The 11485-nt window shown below is 55.1% G+C and overlaps 1 long non-coding RNA gene across 1 annotated transcript; it reads right to left on the minus strand.

Moving 5' to 3' along the window:
• Nucleotides 1–9902: 9902 nt before the first annotated feature.
• On the minus strand, nucleotides 9903–11471 carry LOC140697477 (uncharacterized). The gene is made up of 3 exons (XR_012074622.1): nucleotides 11200–11471; nucleotides 10786–10875; nucleotides 9903–10125 (listed from the first exon to the last, which is right to left on the minus strand). It is a non-coding gene; the product is annotated as an uncharacterized lncRNA (long non-coding RNA).
• Between the last annotated feature and the right edge of the window lie 14 nt (nucleotides 11472–11485).

Consider the following 11485-nt stretch of genomic DNA (forward strand, 5'->3'; position numbering starts at 1 on the left):
CGGCCGCGGGTCCCGCCCCGCTGGTGCGCATGCGCGCAGTCCCCACAGGAAAGAGTCTGCGCACAGCGCCGCCCGATCTCCGTCTCGCGCCGCGGCTCCGTCCCCTGTCCTCGGAGGCTTGTCGGCTCGGCGAGACAGCAAGAGCTGCTGCCGGCAGGGGGCTGTGCGGACCCAAGGCGGCTGCGGTGGCGCCGGCCTGTGGAAAATGCCAGCAGGCGGCGCTTCGGTTCGTTGCTCCCCGCCCCCCCACCCCGGAACCCCGTGCGACCGCCGGGGAACAGCCCGCCCACGCAGGGAGTACCGCAGCGAGACGCTTCGGCGGGAACGAGGCCGACGGCCGGCTGTGCCGGTTGCGCCCCTGAGGTGAGTACGGCGGCGGCGGCGGGGCGCGGGGCGCGGGGCGCTGGAAGGAGGGGGATGCGGCGGCTGCCGCCCGGGGCCCCCGCGGGGGGAGGGAGGCCCCACGGGCCTCCGCGGGGCGGGGAGTGCGGGCGTCGGCACTCTGGGGGCCTGGGGCCATGGCTGTGGGCGCAGTTGAGCACCTCGGAGCCCTGGTCGCTCCCCACCCTGAGCACCCCGGAGCCCTTGTCGCTCCCCAACTGGGCACCCCGGAGCCCTTGTGGCTCCCCACCCTGGGCACACCTGAGCCCTTGTCGCTTCCCACCTGGGCACCCCGGAGCCCTTGTCGCTACCCACCTGGGTACCCAGGAGCCCTTGTCACTCTCCACCTTGGGCACCCCTGAGCCCTTGTCGCTTCCCACCTGGGCACCCCGGAACCCTTGTGGCTCCCCACCATGGGCACACCTGAGCCCTTATGGCTCCTCAACCTGGGCACCCGGATTCCGTTTTCGCTCCCCACCCTGGACACCCCGGAGCCCTGGTCGCTCCCCACCCTGAGCACCCTGGAGCCCTGGTCGCTCCCCACCCTGAGCACCCCGGAGCCCTTGTCGCTCCCTATCCCTCCCCTGGCCCCAAAGCTGTGCCCCCTCTGCTTGGGCGCTCTGGTGACGGGCGCGGAAGCCTCCGTGGACCTCGGGCCGCCGCCAAGCCCGCCCCGCGCCTGGACTCTCGGAGTCGCCCGCGCCCTGCGTGGCCAGAGCGGGCTGGTGCCCTTGCCTCCCGCAGCCCCCCAACTGATCTGACTCCTTTATAATTTGGAAAAACTTCCAGTCTCACAATGTAGGTTCTTTTTCCATTATAGGAAATTATAACTCTCCTTTGACAATTTTGTTTTCTGGTAGTTTCTTTGACGTGACAAAGGGATGATTTTATTCTTTGGAAAGTCCAAGCCAACCAAATGCATAGTGACATTTAGGTCCAAGGCCAAAACAATCAGTTTCTTCCCATCACTGCTTATGCTGTGGACATGAAAAGCATAAAAGTAGCAAAGAGAGGCACCCTTCATTACAGATCTTTAGGCTGCTTAGTGGCTCGTTTGGGTAGCATAGGAGTTACAGAGAAATAGGAAAGACATCGCCTAATGTGTTCTGAAAGGTGGCTTTTTGTACAACTGTATACACTGCCCTTCAAATTCTTTCAGGTTGCTTTTATAAAATATAAAATTGAGTGTGTAAATATATATATTTATGTATAATATATATTTTGTTGCATATAAATATGTATATGTTGAACGGAACATGTCTATATTCCATTCAATATATCATCGTAATAAATGACCAGGAGAGAATTAGTTTTCTGAAATAAAGATAGCCAATGAGTAGCGTTCTTTCTGGAATAAATGAAATAAGCTTTTCATCCTCAGTATCTTTGCTTTGAAAATGGGCGTGACTTCTGCTCGTTCCCAGCTCCGGTGTTCCTTCTCCCCCCCTGTGTCTCTCAGCGCCTGTCTTGTCTCTCTCTCTCTCTGTTTCTCTCTCCCTCTGCCTGTCTGCGTGTCAGTCTCTCTGTCCCTTTTCCTGGATGCATGTGCGTGTACATTTACGTGCGTACCTGTGTATTTCTGGGTTTGTAATGTTAGGGCCCGGGGCAGGTCACTTCTGAAAATGCCTTGATGACATACTGATTGTTTTCATGTTGCTGAAGTAAAACCTTCTTTGCAAGTTGTGCGAGCACTTTGGTGGGGTCAGGTCTAAGGATCGGCACTGCCGGGGAAGGGCTGCCGCGCCTGTGGCCCTTTGATGCGTCCTGCACACTGTTTCCCTGGAGAGGCGTGTCTGTTCTCTCGTCCCTCCGGGGGATCTGCTGGGGCCTCTGCCTCCTCACATTGTCACCAGTGTTGGCTGTCACCAGGCTAAAGACCTGCCAGCATCATGGTGACCAGTGCTGTCTCCACAGTGTGTCCGTCTGCCTGTGTCCTCCCCCGAGAGGTCGAGCACATGTAACACACACTGGCCACCTGCTGTGCCTCTCGTTGGAACTGCCTGTGTGTGTTGTGTTTGTTTAGAGCACTGGGTTTCGAGAGGTTCTAGGATCCCGGGGATGTGTAGCGTTTCTCCAACATTTGGTTCTGAGGAACGCTTCTTGCGGGTCGTGGAGTGTCTTTCCGGGTATATTTCTGGGCTTTTGCTGGTTTCTTGATTTGCGTGGTTTTGTTTTTGCCCCAGGAAGAGCTAAGCATCTCCCTTCTGTCTTGTGGCTGTGGCGTCCCAGGGGGAAGAGCAGCGCCTCCCCCGAGGTTATGCAGAGAGTTACCGAAAGGGCTTCATTTTGCACATGACATCTTTAGCCCACCTGGATTTCCCTTTCCAATAATCAAAATGCGATTTCAAGTGAAAACAAAAGAAAACATCACCAGCCCCCGCTTAAGCCACGTGGGCAGGCACGCAAAGCCAGCTTTCCTGTGGCTTCATTGACAGGGAACACCCAGGAGAGGTAAAGACACCCAGAGGGGAAGAGGACTCGGGGCTGTCAGGGGCTGGGGTGGGGTGGGGGAGGGGGGAGTGCGTGTTCTGGATCCAGTGTTTTACTTTGAAGAAAGGAGTGGTGTCAGCCTGCATGGTAGTGTTGGTCGCACGGCATCGTGAAGGCACCTAGTGCTCCTGAATTGCACAATTTCAGAGGGACCAAGTCTATATTTTATTAAAGGAAACTTAAAAAGGCAAAAGAAAGGATGCCATAACCGATATGAAACAATTAGAGGGAAGTGAAGAAAAACCAAACACAAATAACTTCAGGGGAAGGGAAGTCAAGGTCAGGTGCGGGAGGGGATTCTTGGTGGGATTTTGAAGAAGAAGGTGCGGGTGGGCGCAGAGGGGGCTCAGCCCCAGGGGCTGGTGACGCCTGAACTGGCACTCCGTGGTCCAGCGGTCCAGCTGCAGGTGCAGCATCTTCAGGACGTTCGGAAGCAGCGGGAGCTGCGGGGTCTTCAGGAGCAGCAGGAGCTGCGGGACCGTCAGGAGCAGCAGGAGCTACTGAAGCGGCAGGAGCTGCAGGATCTTTGGGAGCAGCGTTAGCTCAGGCCACAAGGTCGGGAGGGGATCCTGGGCCATCTGGGTAGCTCAGTGTGACCACGTGGCCCCTTAGAAGTGGACGAGGCAGGCGGGGTGGTCAGGAAGATTCAAAGCATGAGGTTGCTGTTTAAAGCTGAGGGGCCACAGCCAGTCTAAGGTTAGGACGCCCCAACCGTCAGCCAGTGAGGAAGCGATCGGCACTCCCACAACCCACTCCCACGGGCACTGAATTCCGTCGACCTGAGCGAGATGGACCCTGAGCCTCTGGGCGAGAGCCCAGCCTGGCCATGTCGGGACCTCAGGTCCGCAGAGCCGTGGGACCCCCTACGAGTGTTGGCAAAGCCATGGAACGTGTGGCCAGCTGTCACCACGGCCACGGGAAGCCATCGGGGCCTCGGCTGAGACAGCGAGGTTCCCCTTTGTGAGCAGCACCTCCTCCATCATCAGCAGTTCCAAACCCTACCTGCTTCCTGCGGGCACAGGGGCCCCGTTCAGCCATAACGTTCCTTGGGGTTTGGTCAACAACTTCCTTTTTATTTGTGATTACACTGTATGATACTGCCTTAGTTATTTTTAACCTTGTACAATACTCGTGTACAAATGTTAGCGCCTTCTAAGTAGGAGTCTCTCTAAATTATTTAAGATGCTCTGTAAATAGTGCACCGCTTGCAGGTGCTGCCTGTTTCCTTCTGACCAAGATGAAGACAGGCACGACCGCCTGTGTGGACAGCCCGCCGTAGCCGGTGTGTGAGGTTCCCAACGCATCACACCCTGCTTGGCGAGGCTGCTGCCCTTTGGAACGACCCCTTCCGTGTGTCCCCTCGAGACCCTTGCATGCCTCTTGTGCTCCAGCCTCAGTAGAGTAGAGGACAGCCTCGAACTTCCAAATGCTTCCATGGACCCTGACCCTGGGCCAGTCCACTCCGGGGTCTGTGTCCTGCAGGGTGGACCCCCAGACCCAGCCACCCTGAGCCTGCCATGTTTATCTGACTCCAAAGCCACCAGGGCTTCCAATATCTTCTGTCACTAGAAGCAATAACTAATTCTAAACTGTAGAGACAGGTCTGGTCCAAAGCAGATTGGTGATTCAGAGACAAGCCACGTGTACAAGTTTCCCCAGATTGCAGGGCACTGTGGGGGCTGACACCCCCAAACCCTGGCTGATGGGTGGACTCTGGGCTCAGGCAGGATCCGGCCAGCCTTCTGAGACGCGATGCTCTGTCTGCAGCTGATAGAAATCCTGCACCATCGTCCCAGGAGCGAGCTGGATAGAGTGCTTAGATTCCTGCTTTCACCTCTCTCTCGAGAAGGAAGGGCTGGGTTGGCCTGTCACCATGTCCAGGTTCACCCCCTTGCAGGTGGCCCCATCTAGGTTCCAGGGTGCGCCCACCCTTCTGCGTGGTGTGTTCTGTGATCGCCTGAGTTGGGATCCTGCTGGTCTACCCGCGTGGCCAGCCCTGCCCCTGACCTGCACACATGACTCGTAAGGCAACCGCTGCCTCTGTGTGTGTGGCCCGCGCAGGAAATGCAAGGTCACACTGTGCCCTGCATTGAGTAGCGCTCTTGGGAGGGGTCACAGATCTGCTGGTACACTTGTCATTCTCAGTATGCAGCCCCATTAGTTACGTGTAACTAACTCCCCAGAAACTGACTTATCCTTGGTTTTGTAATGGCTTCGATGCAAAAGAGAGCAACAAAGCAAAAACCAAAAATCCAAACTCCGTAGAGACCATGAGTTCCAAAATATTTTGGTTTGGTGAAATAAATGAGGGGTGAGCTGTGGCCAGCTGACAGTTGGCGGCCTCAGCAGTGTCCCTGGGCCTGAACATCCCGCCTCCCCAGCTGTGGTTTGCTTTGAAAGTCGAATTTGCACTAGCAGCCTCTCATTTTCATGTAATACTCCAGGTTCCGCAGTGGATGACGAAAGACGTGATGTTTCTCCATACGGCGCGTTGGGTTTCATCTGGCTTCACAAGTCCTTAGGCTGTGAGGCTGTGGGTGGGTCTAAATCAGGAGGTTTCAAGGTCTGCTGGGAGCTGTGTCACCAGGCCCAGAGGTCAGCAGGCAGGACGGGGACCCCCACCTGGGTGTCAGGAGGCCAGTCGTGATGGGTCAGGCCTCCAAGTTGACTTTGGGGTACAGCAAAGAATTTTGAAGAGCTCCGATTCCACAGTACCCATTGTCCAGTGACGTATGTGGCAAGAAAAGTCCAGGCCAGGTGCCCAGTGGTTGGCAAAGTGGGCAGTGGGGGGAATCGAGTTGTGAGTTTTCCCAGGATGGACTCAGGAGCTCGAGGGCGTCCCGTCCAAGGCAGGGGTAGCTGGCCCCAGGGAGCGCTGACAGACAGTTGTCCACCACCGCCCAGTCCCTCAGTGGTGGGAGGGCACCCTTAATTCTGTGTAACCTGATGGGCAAGAGCCACAGGCAGGCCCCATGCCTCGGAGGGAGGCAGTGTGGGCGGAGTAGCTGAACATAGGAATGTAGGAGCGTGGGGTGCAGGGGCACTCGAGTGGCTGGGACTGGGGTTGGCGTGGCCAGCAGGGCGGCCAGTGAGACCAGCATGGACCATGGGCCCAGCCCCAGCATCTGGAATCTGACCTAGATTTTCCCTCTCGGGGTTAGGGGGCTGGCACCCCAGACGGGGAGTGCCTGAGGAACTTTAACGTCTGGGAAGCCACAGGATGCTTTGGAAAGGATTCGGGGAGTTTCCCTTTGCCTCTCGTGTGTGCGCACACGTCGTGGAGGCAGGTCCTGTGATGGTGTAGCGGAATTTGTCTTCTCCAGCATCTGTTTCATAACAAACCCAATTTCAACGGCCCCACTTTGGGGCTAGACCTCCTTACACAAGTTGACTTTGTGGTAACGACTCAGACATTTCTATTCCTTAATTACCCTGAAAATATAATCTGTTCCATATCAAATCTGTTCTCTAAGATAAAAAGAAATTATTCTGCCAGAGGTCATGCTTAATGCAAGTGTGTGTGTGGTGTGTGTGTGTGTGTGAATGGCATGGCTTAAGCAGAATTAAAATCAGTTATTTGTTCCTGGGATTAAGATGAATGCATATAAAGAACAAACTAACTTGGAATACGGACAGATGACTGCCACCCCCAGGGCATTCCCTGACGGCCATGACTTGATTTCCCCTAGAAATCCTGACCCTGGGAGGAGCGGGGGCAACAGCTCTGGGACACAGAGGTGGCCTTGACTCCCACCAAGGTCCCAGTGGTGCCTCGGCGTCTGTCTCCAACATCTGCTAGAGAGGAAGAAAGCCTCTTTTCTTTTTTCCTTTACTGCAGTCCCGCAGCATCAAGGCACTGAATTGGTCCCATTCTCCGTAGTTCGTCCTTTGTTTCATTTTGTTGTGTTTGGGTTTTGGGTATACGTGGAGGCCTGAGGGGAGAGGCACAGGTGGGTGTTGGTGCAGGGATTCTGGAGGGAAGAGCCGGCAGCCCCCCGCCCACCTCCCTCCCAGTTACCCAGGGAGCCACTCACGTTCAGCACCTCTCAGCTAACAGTGACACCAGCAAAGTTGTGCTGGTGGTGTTGGAGCCCTTAGCTCATGCGCGCACGGTGGTGGCAGTGCCTGGTCGGCTGCTTTGGAACAGCCAGGGAGGTCCCCAGGCACCAGGTTTGCCCCACTGCCCATCCCCGGATGTGCCCAGGCACAGAGTCACCCTCACTTAGGCCTCATGCTGTGAGATTGGAACAGCACATGGACTGTCAGCTGAGCCCTGCCTGTGCTTTAACGAAGGATCTCTAGCAAAGTCACACAGCGTTGGCCTGAAAACTCCCTGCCTTATCTTAGCGTACGTTCTATCCTAAAACTGTATCCAGCAGCGCCACCTGCCAGCGCGTCTTAGAAAACACAGACTCTTCCCTCAGTGAGGACACTTGTCCTGTCTCTTTCCGTAAGGCCTCTTTGACATCAGCCAGGGGGAGAACGCGGGCCCCCAGATGCCCTCATACTCCACACGCTTCTCCACTTATGTGGAGCCAACCCAGCCCCCAATGCCTGATCAGAGCCCTCCCGTGTCCCCGTCATGCTGTGCAGCGATGTAGGTGGTCACTGTTCATTCCTGGGGATGAGAGGACATACAAGAACAGATTTCACTGAAAATGTGCGGGAGGCGAGATGGGGATCATGATGGATGGTGAGCAGTTGGCAGCCGCTGGAGCACGGGTGTCCTGGGCTCCCCCAGGCACTGACTTCTGTGGTTCCAGGCAGATCAGACTTTGGATGGGTTGGATTCCAAAACAGCTGGCAGTCGTTGACTAAGAATTGGAGTTTAACCAGCGAGGAAGTCCCAGACCAACCCCCAAGAGATCTGTCCACCGCTCGGGCTTTGTAAACATGCGCAGGGCCGCCTGCAGGCACAGCCACGCAGCGTCCCGTCCGCGGGCTCTCACTCCCCGGGGCATGTGCATTGGGCAGTGGGCCCACCAGCAGCCAGAACTTGTTTCTTGCCTCCCACCAGCAACTCCCACGCCCCCTGAGGCCCGGGCACGAAGCACACGTCTCAGGGGACCACCCCCACGTCCTGGGACTCCTGACGAATATACCGCGGCCTCTTCTGCCGGCCTGGAGCGCCGGCTCTCCCCACCCAGGCATCAGTCCCAGACAGGCCCGCAGTTCTGTCTTTGGCCCTGGCGAAACCGTGGCTGCACAAGCCCTTTGCACTCAGCGTCGCATGCTGTGAAGTTCCTAATTGTGTGTCACTTACTTTGGATTCCAAGACACGCAGCATGCGCAAAGGGACAGGCCCCGGTCACCACAGGTCGTCCGCCGGCTGGCCGCAGAGCGTCCCGCCCCGGCAGGTCCTGGCCCCCCGCGCCTCAGTGGCTCCCGCACCCCTCCTGCAGCGCCCCCACTTGGCCCCGGCACCCTCCCCGTCTCTCGTGCACACCGACCGCACACCACCCTGCACACGCAGAGATGATGTAAGGTGATCATGGCCACCTCTGAGCAGCAGATTCCACTCTGATTTAAGGTAAACCCAAAGCCCACTCTTGGGTTCTCTTTACTCACTGAGAAGGGTTGTGGGAACCCTTCAGCCCTTCCGTGTCCCTTCCTGGGCACAGAGTGGCCCGGGTGACACATCCTCCCACCAGTAGAGCTCACTGAGAACGCTTCTGTAGACGTGGAAACGAGATGTCTGTGTCAGAAGGACAACAACTCAATATCACTGGGTAACTTCTCATGATAGATTTGTATAATCAATACGGGTCTATTTTTACGTCCACTGGACACCGTAGAGCACCTTCCAGTCTTTTCCAAGATTGTTAAATTGAGACAAGTCATTGAATAATTTGTCCTATTTTTATTTAGAAACAAAGTGAATGGACTGAAATGTTAAATGTGAATGTACATTTCTTAATTGCAACTTTTCTACTGAGTGTTTGCACTATACTTTCTGGAATCTTATTTAACAAAAATAAAGGAAAAAAATTGCTTGACTAAACTCCGTGGCCAATTTAATTGAAAAACAGACGACTGTGTGGATGTTTTAAAGACAGTCCTGTGTGTTTCACGTACCCTGCCATTTTCTACAATGCAGTCACCCTGTCCTCCTTCGGGGCCCTGGCGTGGGGTCTGCTCCCCTTCTGATGAGCAGCCCCATCTCATGACAGGTGGCAGCAGTGGATGGGGATTCTTTGGTGCTCAATTTTTGCACCTTAATGTGAGATTCCAGGGAAGAAGATTTGAATTATTTGTAATTCCTCATGACTAGTCTCTCTAAGCAGTGTCTTCTTGCTATTTCAATCTTTTATAAAACAATAGGAAAAAATCTTGCCTTCCTGAAATGAAATATGGAAGTTAGGGTCTAGCCTCACTGTTGGTCTGTGCCCCATGCAGACCTAGTGAGTCCTCGGCCCTTTGGGCAGATGGGGACAGCCACCTCCAGGCAGAGGCCTCGGTGAAACAGCACAATCCAGGGCTTCTGGGAACAGCATTTAGTGGAGTGAGTGATGGCTGTCATTGTGATTTAGGGAAAAAAACCCATCCCAGCCCAGAGTGGAGTGTGGGCCCTAATTGTGGCAGATGCTAATTCTCCTGCATCCTCAGAGAATGTCAGTGGGTGCCTCTGTCCCCTTTGAGAGCAGGTTAAGTTGTATGCCTGCCCTGGAACTTCCAAAGCTTCCTGCCCAATGAGCCTGTGGGGTGGTGCGAAGCATGGCCAGGAGAGGAGCACGGTCACCATGGAGATCTGAGAACTGCCAGTGGGGAGCCTGGCCCACTAGGAAGCCGTCCGTGGGCAGAGGGAGGAGCAGGAGGAGACCCCAGGAGGACGCACTGGAGGAGAGGTGGGGTGCGCGGGTTCCACGCTCTGGAAGCGCTCAGACTTTTCTCAGGTTCTGTGTCGTGCGGGCGTGTGGGGGGAACCTAGTAACTGAGGGTGTAAGCCTGGGTGTGCTTGAGCTGTGACCGCCACGCGACAGGCTCCATGGTGCTGCTGGTGAGTAGAAAGTATTCACCGGACACTTGTTAAAAATGGTAGGAAAGAGTTTATTCAAGGCTAGTGCCAAAAGGGAGAGAGATCAGACTCCACTCCAGATACAGCAAAGACAGCTGAGGGTTCTTGGCCACCGGGCAGAGTATGCGGCTCTGTGGATGGAGAGGTACCAAGAGGAGCTTGGTCAGGTATCCAGCACCAGGATTCTTGCTTCAGGGCAGCCAAGGACTTGGACATCAGGGGTGGGGGATGAGGAATTTCTAAGAAGAGCCAAGATAAAATGGAACAAGAACAAGAAGTGTACATTGCCCTCCTAAGTGTTAAGGCTTCTTATAAACTTATGGACAGTCATCTGACGGGGTAAAATTGGAGGCCGAGAAACAAACCCAAATAGGTCAATGTGTAGGGCCTTAGCACCTAGAGAGAAGGCCTTGCACATCGGGAGGAGAGGCATGGAAAACTGTCCACCTGGAGAACACTGGCTCACAGAACAAGGGAATCCCCCTGGTGTCCCTTGGACGGTGCACTGGGTCTGGTGTCCCAGCCAGGGGGGCCTTTGAACACAGGTCGCTGGCGGGGAAGAAAAGTGGGCAGGGGGATCCAGATGAGGGGAGCTGTGTAGCAACTTGGGGCAAGGATGCAGATGCCAAAGCTGGGCCTGTCCGACAGGAAGCTCAGGAGGGATTCAGCTGCTGCTTTGGGAGGTGGCAGGAGGTTGGGGGGGGATAGCCCGACCCTGGCTCCTGAAGCACCCCTCCCCTCCCTTCCTACTTGGGTCCCACACAGCGCCCCTCACTCCATCCTGCCTTGGCCTACCTGTGCCCCACATAGACCCCGATGCTTTCCTCCCCATTGACCGACCTCGAGCCTCGCTGCCTGCCTTGGACCATCCCCAGCATCCCCATCCTGCCTTGACCTACCTGCACCTGGGGCTCCATCCTGCTTCCCTGCTGGGGACTGGCCTTCTTGGATATGTGCATCTCCTGGCAAGCTCTGGAGCCCTGAAGTACCTGAAATAACCATAAGTAAAGGAAAAGAATAAAGTTCAATGATAAAGAAAATTTCTATAATTTTATTCATTGAATAATGTTTTTAACGTTTAGATATAAAATATGCATATCTGTGTGCATATGCAAGAATATATTTTGGGTATTTTTGTAACAAAATTACATATTAACATTTTATTTCTTTAAAAAATTTAAGCATTCTGGCAAAATGTCAGCATTTAAAAAGTTTTCTTTTAAGAAATCAAATAATATACAAATGCTTGAAGTTTCTTTTTCACCTTTCCTTTATCCCATTCCCTTCCTTCCATCCAAAGAGGTAACTGTTACCTGAAGTCAGTGTTGTTTTACTTTCCCAGCTGTTTTTTTTTTTCGCCAGTCCCGCGGCCTGGCGAGGGTGGGGATCCGGCGAAAGGATGAGGGGCGAGTTCCCCTCCCGATCTCAGAAGATCTCCCAAAACGGCAGCGGCATGGCCAGCCTGCCGCTGCCTCAGGCGGCCCACGAAGCATTCAAAGCGCCCGCGCCGAGGTACCCGGCGCTCGCGATTGGCTCAGCTGGACCAGCGCCCCTGGGTGGGGCCGGCCCCCACGCAGCGGCCGCGGGTCCCGCCCCGCT

Source organism: Vicugna pacos, chromosome 7, assembly GCF_048564905.1.
Source record: "Vicugna pacos chromosome 7, VicPac4, whole genome shotgun sequence".
NCBI lineage: Eukaryota > Metazoa > Chordata > Mammalia > Artiodactyla > Camelidae > Vicugna > Vicugna pacos.